Raw genomic sequence first — 9,073 nt, 5'->3', positions numbered from 1 at the left:
AATAAGATAGATATAAGATTTAAATTTCTATATTTGCTTAAAGAGGTGCACCCCATCATCATCGTATTATTATATGTTACTTTTAACATGGGTTCACACCTCTATATTTAAATATTTTATAAAAATATAACACTACTATATATAATCTAGAGAGGGGAGCATGGGTTCACGTAAACCAACGGAACCCCCTCTAGATACGCCTCTGCTTCTTAGGAGATTTAACATGTTGGGTTGTAAGATAGTTTATACATCAATGAATATAAATGAAAAGTTCATATCTAATGATGATACATGTTTGATGGATGCTCGTTGCTTTAGAAGTATAGTTGGTGGTCTAAATTATTTGTCGCACACATGACCCGACATAGCATTTCTTATTTTTAGTCCATGTTAATTAATTAATGTAAATTGTAAGCCTATTTAATAGGCCATTACAGTTACTATTCAGCTGCAATTAGAAAGACTTCAGAAAAACTCTTTCTCTACTTTTGCATTCTTTTTTAATTCCCAACCGTAAATGGAAATGAATAAAATGCAACTTAAAATTAAAATTAAAAAGAAAAAAAGGAAACTTGTGATTTGGGAAATGAGTAGTAGTTACTTTTACCTCTTTTTACTAACAAAAGCCATAAAAAAAATTTAGTAAATAATAAAAACTTGGAAAGGTCCGAATTTACCCCTATAGCTTATGAATATTTACTTTTACCCCTCAATAATAATTTGGCTAATATAATAATGGAAAAGGACAAATATACCCCCAAACTATTGTAAATGGTACGCAGATACCCTCCGTCATACTTTTGGGACATTGATACCCCTGCCGTCCAAAAATTAGAGCATATATACCCTTTATACTAACAGACATACACGTGTCATAATCTTATCCATCGACCCGACATTTATTAAGTATCGGATCGATGGATAAGATTGCGCCACGTGTCCCTATTTAGTCTTCCGTTAAAGTGAAGGGCATATATGCTCTAGTTTTTCAACGGCAGGGACATCAATGTCCCAAAAGTATGACGGAGGGTATCTGAATACCATTTACGATTGTTCGGAGGTATATTTGTCCTTTTTTCCTATAATAATTCGTAATTAATATATTATATTATTTACGTAAAATGGCCTATTATAAAATCACAATGAAGAAAAGGTGAAATGTACTCAGTTGAAACTGCCACCATTTACTTCCAAATTGCCCTTCGAAATAGCATTAGAAAAAAGTCAATATCTCCTAATGAGAGTAATGCGTACAATTAAAGGATGTGAAATAATTGAAGTGATTAGATTATCTACAAATGTCATGCTTATAACTTCATCAAGATTATATCCATTAGTATTAATTATACTTAATCTTAGTGCTAGATCGATAATTTACCGTGCTTCATATTCACAAACCACTTCTATAATCAAGTTAATTCGATATGAATGTAGATTATGCTTCTTCGGTAGAACTTGGTACTGGGAGAGAAAATATTTGAACTCTACTAGTGGAAGTACGTTCGATTTCTGGAAATAATTCTCCTCTGGTCCGCTTGCTTTGTGATCGAGTTGTTCTGTTACAAACAGAGGAAACAAGTGATCTTCACAGATAGAATCACTACTTATAAGTAATCAAAATATAGTTAATAAGACAACAGGTAATCGCGTATTAGTTCATTTTAAAATCTAGCACTCAATATTTTGCAAGAAATCGAACTGTCATGAGTTAATACAGCAGAAAGTATCCTTCTGTCATTTATCTCATGTAATAGACAAGTTAACACAAAGACTCTTGACGTTTTTCTGTATTTGGGAACTCTTTAATACGACACTCTTTCTTTTTAGTTTAGGAGCTCTTTAACTTTAAAAGTGGTACACTTTCATAGAAATAAGAGTAGGATTAACTGCAACTTCACCTCATAAGAGTAGCACCCCGACCTGAGAGTTGTGCACTCTTCATTGTATCTTTGCAGCTCGACAACTCCAACGTATCTCAAGACCTTCATATACATATCTATTTTGTCAGATAAAAAACAGCATAGATACAAGTAAAGAAAACATAATAATAAAAGTTTGTGAGCTGCTGAACTAAGATAGAATCACACAACAATTAACGATTTATGTGGTCTAATCCAACGTCACATACTTGAGCAATTAGCAATATATACCTATATTTGATCTAAAATCCCGGGCTTGTGGGAAAGAACTGCATCGGGATTGAAGATACCGGCACTTCTACTTGAGACCTTTGTTTCTTAGAAGAGGAGCAACTGGTCTCTTCATTTCTGCTCCTCCTTATCCCTATGCAAAGCTCAGATTCATCTTTATACAACAAACGAACTCCAAAAGCCTTCAATTCTCCAAAAAATAAACTAATAATCTCATAGTCATTTGGTTGTTTTCCGTTTGCATTTGATGCATCCCATAAGTCAACAAGAGGTATCAAGAAGAAATGAATAGTACATTGTGCAGAACATTTTGAATGGTTTGATAAGACAAGTTTCCGGGTCATCCCATCATCACATAATAACGGAATCAAGTGAGATGTGATGTCAATTAATTCGCCAGAGTAACATATAGCAAATCCCAAGAAGTTATCTGATACATACCAATTCTCAGGCAATGAGACTGATACACTTGTATCCAGTCCCTGATGGTGAAACCAACTTGGGATATGCTTTGCCCAACTCGTAAACACTCTTAGTGACAAGGAATGTGAATCAGAGATTTCATGCTGCAATGATGAGATATTCTGAAACAACGAATCACAGATCGAATCATTGCTCCAATCTGCTTTAATTGTATCTAATTGCTGTGGAAATTCTGGCAGCTCTTTGAGCCTCGTGCAATTTGATAAGTACAAGGATCGAAGAGCACTGAGTTGGGCTATGCTTCGAGGCAAATACTCAAAATTATTTCCACAGAGATACAACTTTTTCAAAGAGGATACAATGTCTTTGAGAAATCCTCCATCTATTAAATTGCAGTAACTGAGATCAAATGTATCCAAGTATTGCATCCCCATGAGACCTGGCAGCTCTTTGAGCCTCGTGCAATTTGACAAGTACAAGGATCGAAGAGCACTGAGTTGGGCTATGCTTCGAGGCAAATACTCAAAATTATTTCCACAGAGATTCAACTCTTTCAAAGAGGATAAGCATCCAATGTCTTCCGGAAGTCCTCCATCTATTAAATTGCAGTAACTGAGATCCAATTCTTCTAATGAGAGTAACCCTTCATTCACCTGAGGAAACACAAAGTACACTCTATCTTCTGATTCTTCTTTTGCAAAAGTCAATAATTTAAGCTTGTTCAACCGGATGATGGAAGACGGAGGTCGTGAGATTAGAGTATAGCTAGAATGAAGCTCCTCCAGTTTTTCTAAATCACCTATCTCTTCTGGCAAGCTTTCAAGTTTCGAGCAATTTGGTACAATTAGCTTCACCAAACCTTTCAACTTACAAATGCTACTAGGAAGAGATACAAGGTTATTCATAAAATGAAATTCTAGCTCTGTAAGATTAGCTCGGAGATGAAAGATGGATAATGGTAATTCCCTTATCCCAGAGCATGACATCCAAATCTTTAACTCCGGCTTCATTATTCCGAGGATTTCTGGAAATTTCTCTAAACTAGAGCAGTGTAGTAGCTCCAGAGATTCAAGAGATTCCACATTAACATATGGAAACCTCACAAGGCTTTCACACCCATACAATTTTAATTCAATGAGTTTTCTGGAATATCTCAGGGAATGGTGAACCTCTTCAAGACTCGTACATTGACCTAGATTCAAATACTCCAAATTTGGCATCCCCTCGAAATCTGGTGTTCTCTTCAGGTTTTTAGAGCCCCTTAGATGTAGCCTCCGTAGAAACGACAATTGCTGATATTCAAAACATAGAAAGAATGATGAAAAACTTGTGAAATTAGAAATTGTTTATTCTAGGACAAGACAAATAGAAAGTATCTCAAATAGAACAGTACCTTCGTTTCATTCCATAAATGATGCAACGAACTTTGCTGGAGATCAAGATGAACAAGCTTTTGGGACTAAAATTTTCTGGCAATAACTTCCAAGGATAGTCATACCAAACAAACCAACACAAGGTATTCGGTAGGTACTCAATCGAGTCATCTTGTGAATCACTTTGGATACAATCGCCCACATAACGTATGCATAATATCCTAAGCCTTTGCATATTTTTTATTGCCTCTTTGTTAAAACATATTTTTTCGTAATAATTAAACCAGATTGCTTCCACTGTCATGCTCCCCTATAAAAAGATCACGAGTCAACATAACTTATCAATATATGTCTTTGGAATATGAGTACTATTATTGTTTAGACTACTCACCGTATTGTCCACCATCACTTTCTCGAAATCTTCAACATCCCATAGTCTGCTACGTTCACCTGGATGCTTTTGCATTTTCACTATGTATTTACCCATATCTTCAATCAAGTCATGCATTTCAATCGTATCATCTATAGAGATGAACACAAGAGATTTGTCAATTAGGACATTCAATCCGTATTCAGCTCCAAAATCACAGCTCTCAACGATTTGCATGACTTTTGTTCTTTTTTCTCCACGGAAGAAACATGCAATATCTAGGAATATCTCTTTCTCTTCGGGCTCCAACCCATCAAAACTTATTTTGAGTTTTTCAATAATTTCTGAATTGGAATTTTTCTTTATTTGGTCTACTGTTCTTCTCCACTGGGTTAGACCTTTCTTATGCAACAACGAACCCCACACCTTGAGGGCTAAAGGAAGGCCTTTAGCGTAATTTACTACCTCCAACGAGAACTTCTTAAAACACACATCTGGAATTTCTTTTTTGAAAGCATGTTGATTGAACAATTGCATAGCTTCATTATCCGGTAGTGTAGGCACTTCGTATATTGTATTATCTTTCTCTATCAAATGTCTATTTCTAGTTGTTACAATAACTCTACTGCCATTACCAAACCAACTAAGATCACCTGCTAAATACTCTAAATGATCACCATGATCGATGTCATCAAGCACAATCAACACCTTCATAGAAGAAAGTCTGCTCGAAATCATACACTTCCCATCATACTTATTATTGACGTAATCATCTTTTTTTCTTAAAAGTTCAGATAGAAGGATATTTTGTAAAGAATGAAGCTGATTCTTTCTTGCATTTTCTTTAATATCCGCAAGAAAACAAGCAGCTTTAAATTGATAAGATAGAGTATCAAAGATGACTTTTGCTATTGTCGTTTTACCGACTCCGCCTATTCCCCAGATCCCTAAAATCCGAACATCATTGATTTCTATTTGAAGTTGAGATTTTAGTTTCTCTAAATGAGCATTTATTCCCACAACATCTTGCAAAAAAGATAAAGAATGAGTACTCTTGCAAAATTTGGAAGAGATGTAGTCGACGATCTGCTGAATTTTCTCTGATTCAATCCTACATAAATAAGAGATGATTGTAGAAAATGTGAGGAAGTCAAGTATTAGTAAGTATTTCATATTTTTAATGTTCAGGAGCATATTAAATAGAAAACATTATTGTTCAGGGTAATAGAAACATATTGTTAAGTTTTTTGACTAAAAACAATTACTCCCCCTGTCACTTACTTTCATTTTTAGTAAATTAAAAAAAGAATGATACATTTTTATATTAAGTAACAATTTAATTATAAAATATCTATTTTATCGTTAATAAAATGATTTATAGTCACAAATTTCTATCATTCATTTTGAATCCTAAGTTTTAAAAGTCTTCATTTTTTTCTTAAACTCCGTGTCAAGTCAAACTACCTCACATAAAATAGAACAGACGGAGTATGTGTTTAATTTCAACTCACCCGTCACGAATATCATATCCTTTTAAATTTGCAGCTACAGTTAAGGAAGTTCTCCATCCTTGCACCTTCTGCATCCCATCAATATCATCTTTATACTTCAATTCATGTTGGGCAAATGCTATTGCAAAGCTTTCGCTTTGGTTTCGAACATGTGATGGATCCACATCATAGAAGATCGGTATGACTGTTTGTCCATTTTTTTTCTCCTTGCATTCCATGATCTTCACTAGTTCATTCAAGCACCACCTTGATGTAGCATAATTTCTTGAGAAAACGACGAGTGCAACTTGAGACTCTTCGATAGCTTTCAAGAGTTCTTGTGGGATGGAATCGCCTTGCTCTAGCCTTTTATCATCTTGAAAGGTGAATATTCCCCTATTTTTCAAACCTTCGTACAAGTGACCTGTAAATGTTCTCCGAGTGTCTTCACCTCTAAAACTTAGAAAAACATCATACTTCCATCGTGGACAGTACTCTGAATCAATTGCTAAAGAAAATGATGATGCCATGGATTCGATTAATTTGTTGAAATTTGAGAAGAAAGATAAGAGCTGTGTGTATATATAATATTAGACAACAAATATGAAAAGTTCTAGGAAGATGGGTCTACTCCTATTGTATTGAATTATTGCTATGGGGTCCATAGTAATAATATCGATTTATATATATATATTCAAACATATAACTTTGATTATGTTTTTAATTATTGACATAACCGAATAACCGAATCGAAAAAACCAAATCATAAAGAGAAAAATTAAACCAAACCAAATTTATAAAAATTAAACCAAACCAAATTTATTTTGCTTGAGATTGAGCTACACTTTTTCAAAATCAAAAATCAAAAAATCCAAATCAAATAGTACAAGATCAAACCGAGTAACCGAATACACACCCAGTTATAGACTCACTCTAAGAAAAATTGGACCATATCCCTGGTTTTTGATTGGTTATTATCTTGGGGAAAATTTTTAATTCAGTACTTCCTTGTCCCAATTTATATGTTTTCCTTTTTAGTCAATTTTTAAAAAATGACATATTTTTATATTTGGTAACAATTTAATTTTAAAATATCTATTTTCTCCTTAATGAAATGATTTATAGCCACACAAACATCTATCACTTATTTTAAACCACAAATTCCAAAAGTATTTCTTTGTTTCTTCGATTATTGCATACCGATGTTGTTTTGTGATTCTATTAGGTAGTTTTTCCTACCATTTTTGATGAGTTGTTATCTTCGACCAAAATGAATGGATGAAGTCAAGTCGTATTGTCAGTGACAAAGTAATTACCCTTTTTATTTCTTTGTATTTTTATCTGCTTGTACTTTTAGTGTTCCGTTGTGTACATATTATACTACATTGGAGTTTTCAATAAATTTTCTACTTGCTTCTTTTACGGTTCATATTATTGCTTTTTTGACTGATATTTATATTCAATACAATGAATTCTAATCGTAACGATTTGTTAGTCATACTGATTTGCTAGGATAGTACCTTACAGTTTCAATTAAACAAGGCGCACAATTTGTTAGGTAAAGTTTCATTTTATAACATTCTATTTAGATTATTTTTTTTATCAATTTAATCTATTTCCAACTGAGAAATATTTTTATCCTAAGATGAGTGGTGTGATATTTCAGGTTCAAATTTTATCATAGGCAACAACCAATAGGTGATTTAGTTTCTTTTGCTAAAATCGTGATGAAAAGAGTTACTCAAATAACAATACCAATAAAATAATCAAGATAATAACACTATTATCACAAAATTTTAAAAAGAAATGAAAAAGTATTTAAAATATTTTATTGGATGAAGATTTTTAAAAATCGAGATGATAACACCACATATGTAAATATAATTTTCTCGTAAGCGAGCCCCGGTCCTTCTTCTTCGCCATTACCAACAATGATTATGTAACAAAAGTTGTTGAAGCTGCTACTTGCAATGTTTTCACGTGGATAACTCAAGGTGTTGTAAGGGTTATGTTACCAAATCACAAGACTTAAGTTATTCTTGTAAATATCCAGCGGAGTTTGACGAAATTCTCGTTTGTATGATAGTGTATAAAATTGCATATTATTGGATATGAGTGTAAAAATCGCTTAAAATTTTGTATAATATTATATATTGAGTATAAAATATTGTGTATCAAGTTATTCAATATTGAAATAATTTCAAAAAAGTATTATTACCTAATTTACATTGCAAAAATATAACACAAAACTTGCATTACGAATCTTTAGCCTAAAACATAATCAAGTATACAATATTATACATCAGGTATACAAAAATATTTAAAAAACTCTTATATTTTCTTTTTCACAAAAATGTTTAAAAATTTGATATACAATATTATACCACAAATATATAATATTATACAAAATTGTAAGAGACATTTATACACTCATATACAATAATATACAATATATTATTATACATTGTTATATCCCATTATAATCGGGTCAAAATAGTGTACAATATTTTGGTGATTTTCAAATTAATAACTAATTTAAGAAGTCACCACCTAATTATTACGGTGAATTAGGGCACCTAAAATGATTAAAGTTATTATCTAAAGTTAGCTTCATTTTAAGGTCTACTAAACATGAGATTTTAGGTAAGGGTTCAATTAATCTAAAGGAAAGGGTAAGACATTCTTTAAGATCCATTAAAAATGGTTAACCAGTCAAACTTAAATTAATTAATTAGGCTAAGGTGAAAGATGAGAAAATTATTTGTAAAAGCTAAGTTTTAAAACCTTTAGAATCTATAATCGAAAGGATATTTCTTGTGAAAAATTATATTGTTAGAAACGTACAATAAGTGAAGTAGATTTTGTAAACATAAAACTTCTTTATTGGGAAAACAAATGATGCCGAGATGAGCTGCATTTTGGATTAGCCAAATTGGCTGAATTAATTGAGAAGAATTGCACTTTGTTTGGGCTATTATTAGGCCAAATTTTGGGTTGCGTTTTGTATACCCCAAATAGGCTGAATTGTTGAAATATGTGGGCCTTTTCCTCTTCAAATTAATTCTTTTGAGCTTCTAACTTTATAACTAGTATAATATACATTATATTAAAAGTATAGAAAGTAAGAAACTTGAAATAAAGTAACGACAATAAGTAATAGTAATGATGTTGATAAAAAATGTAATTTTAAAATAGTGAAAATAATAAAATGATGATAATCATAAAAAATAATAAAGGTTACAATAATAGTAATAAACAAAAATAGTA

General features: G+C 32.2%; 1 pseudogene; it reads right to left on the bottom strand.

The window, feature by feature from the left end:
- Positions 1 to 1,898: 1,898 nt before the first annotated feature.
- On the bottom strand, positions 1,899 to 6,336 carry LOC125818393 (TMV resistance protein N-like; annotated as a pseudogene).
- Positions 6,337 to 9,073: the final 2,737 nt, after the last annotated feature.

This window comes from Solanum verrucosum, unplaced genomic scaffold (assembly GCF_900185275.1).
Source record: "Solanum verrucosum unplaced genomic scaffold, falcon-dt-bn FXZP01000253.1, whole genome shotgun sequence".
Lineage (NCBI taxonomy): Eukaryota > Viridiplantae > Streptophyta > Magnoliopsida > Solanales > Solanaceae > Solanum > Solanum verrucosum.
The sequence above is the reverse complement of the archived record's forward strand: the minus strand, read 5'-3'. Positions and strand labels throughout refer to the sequence as shown.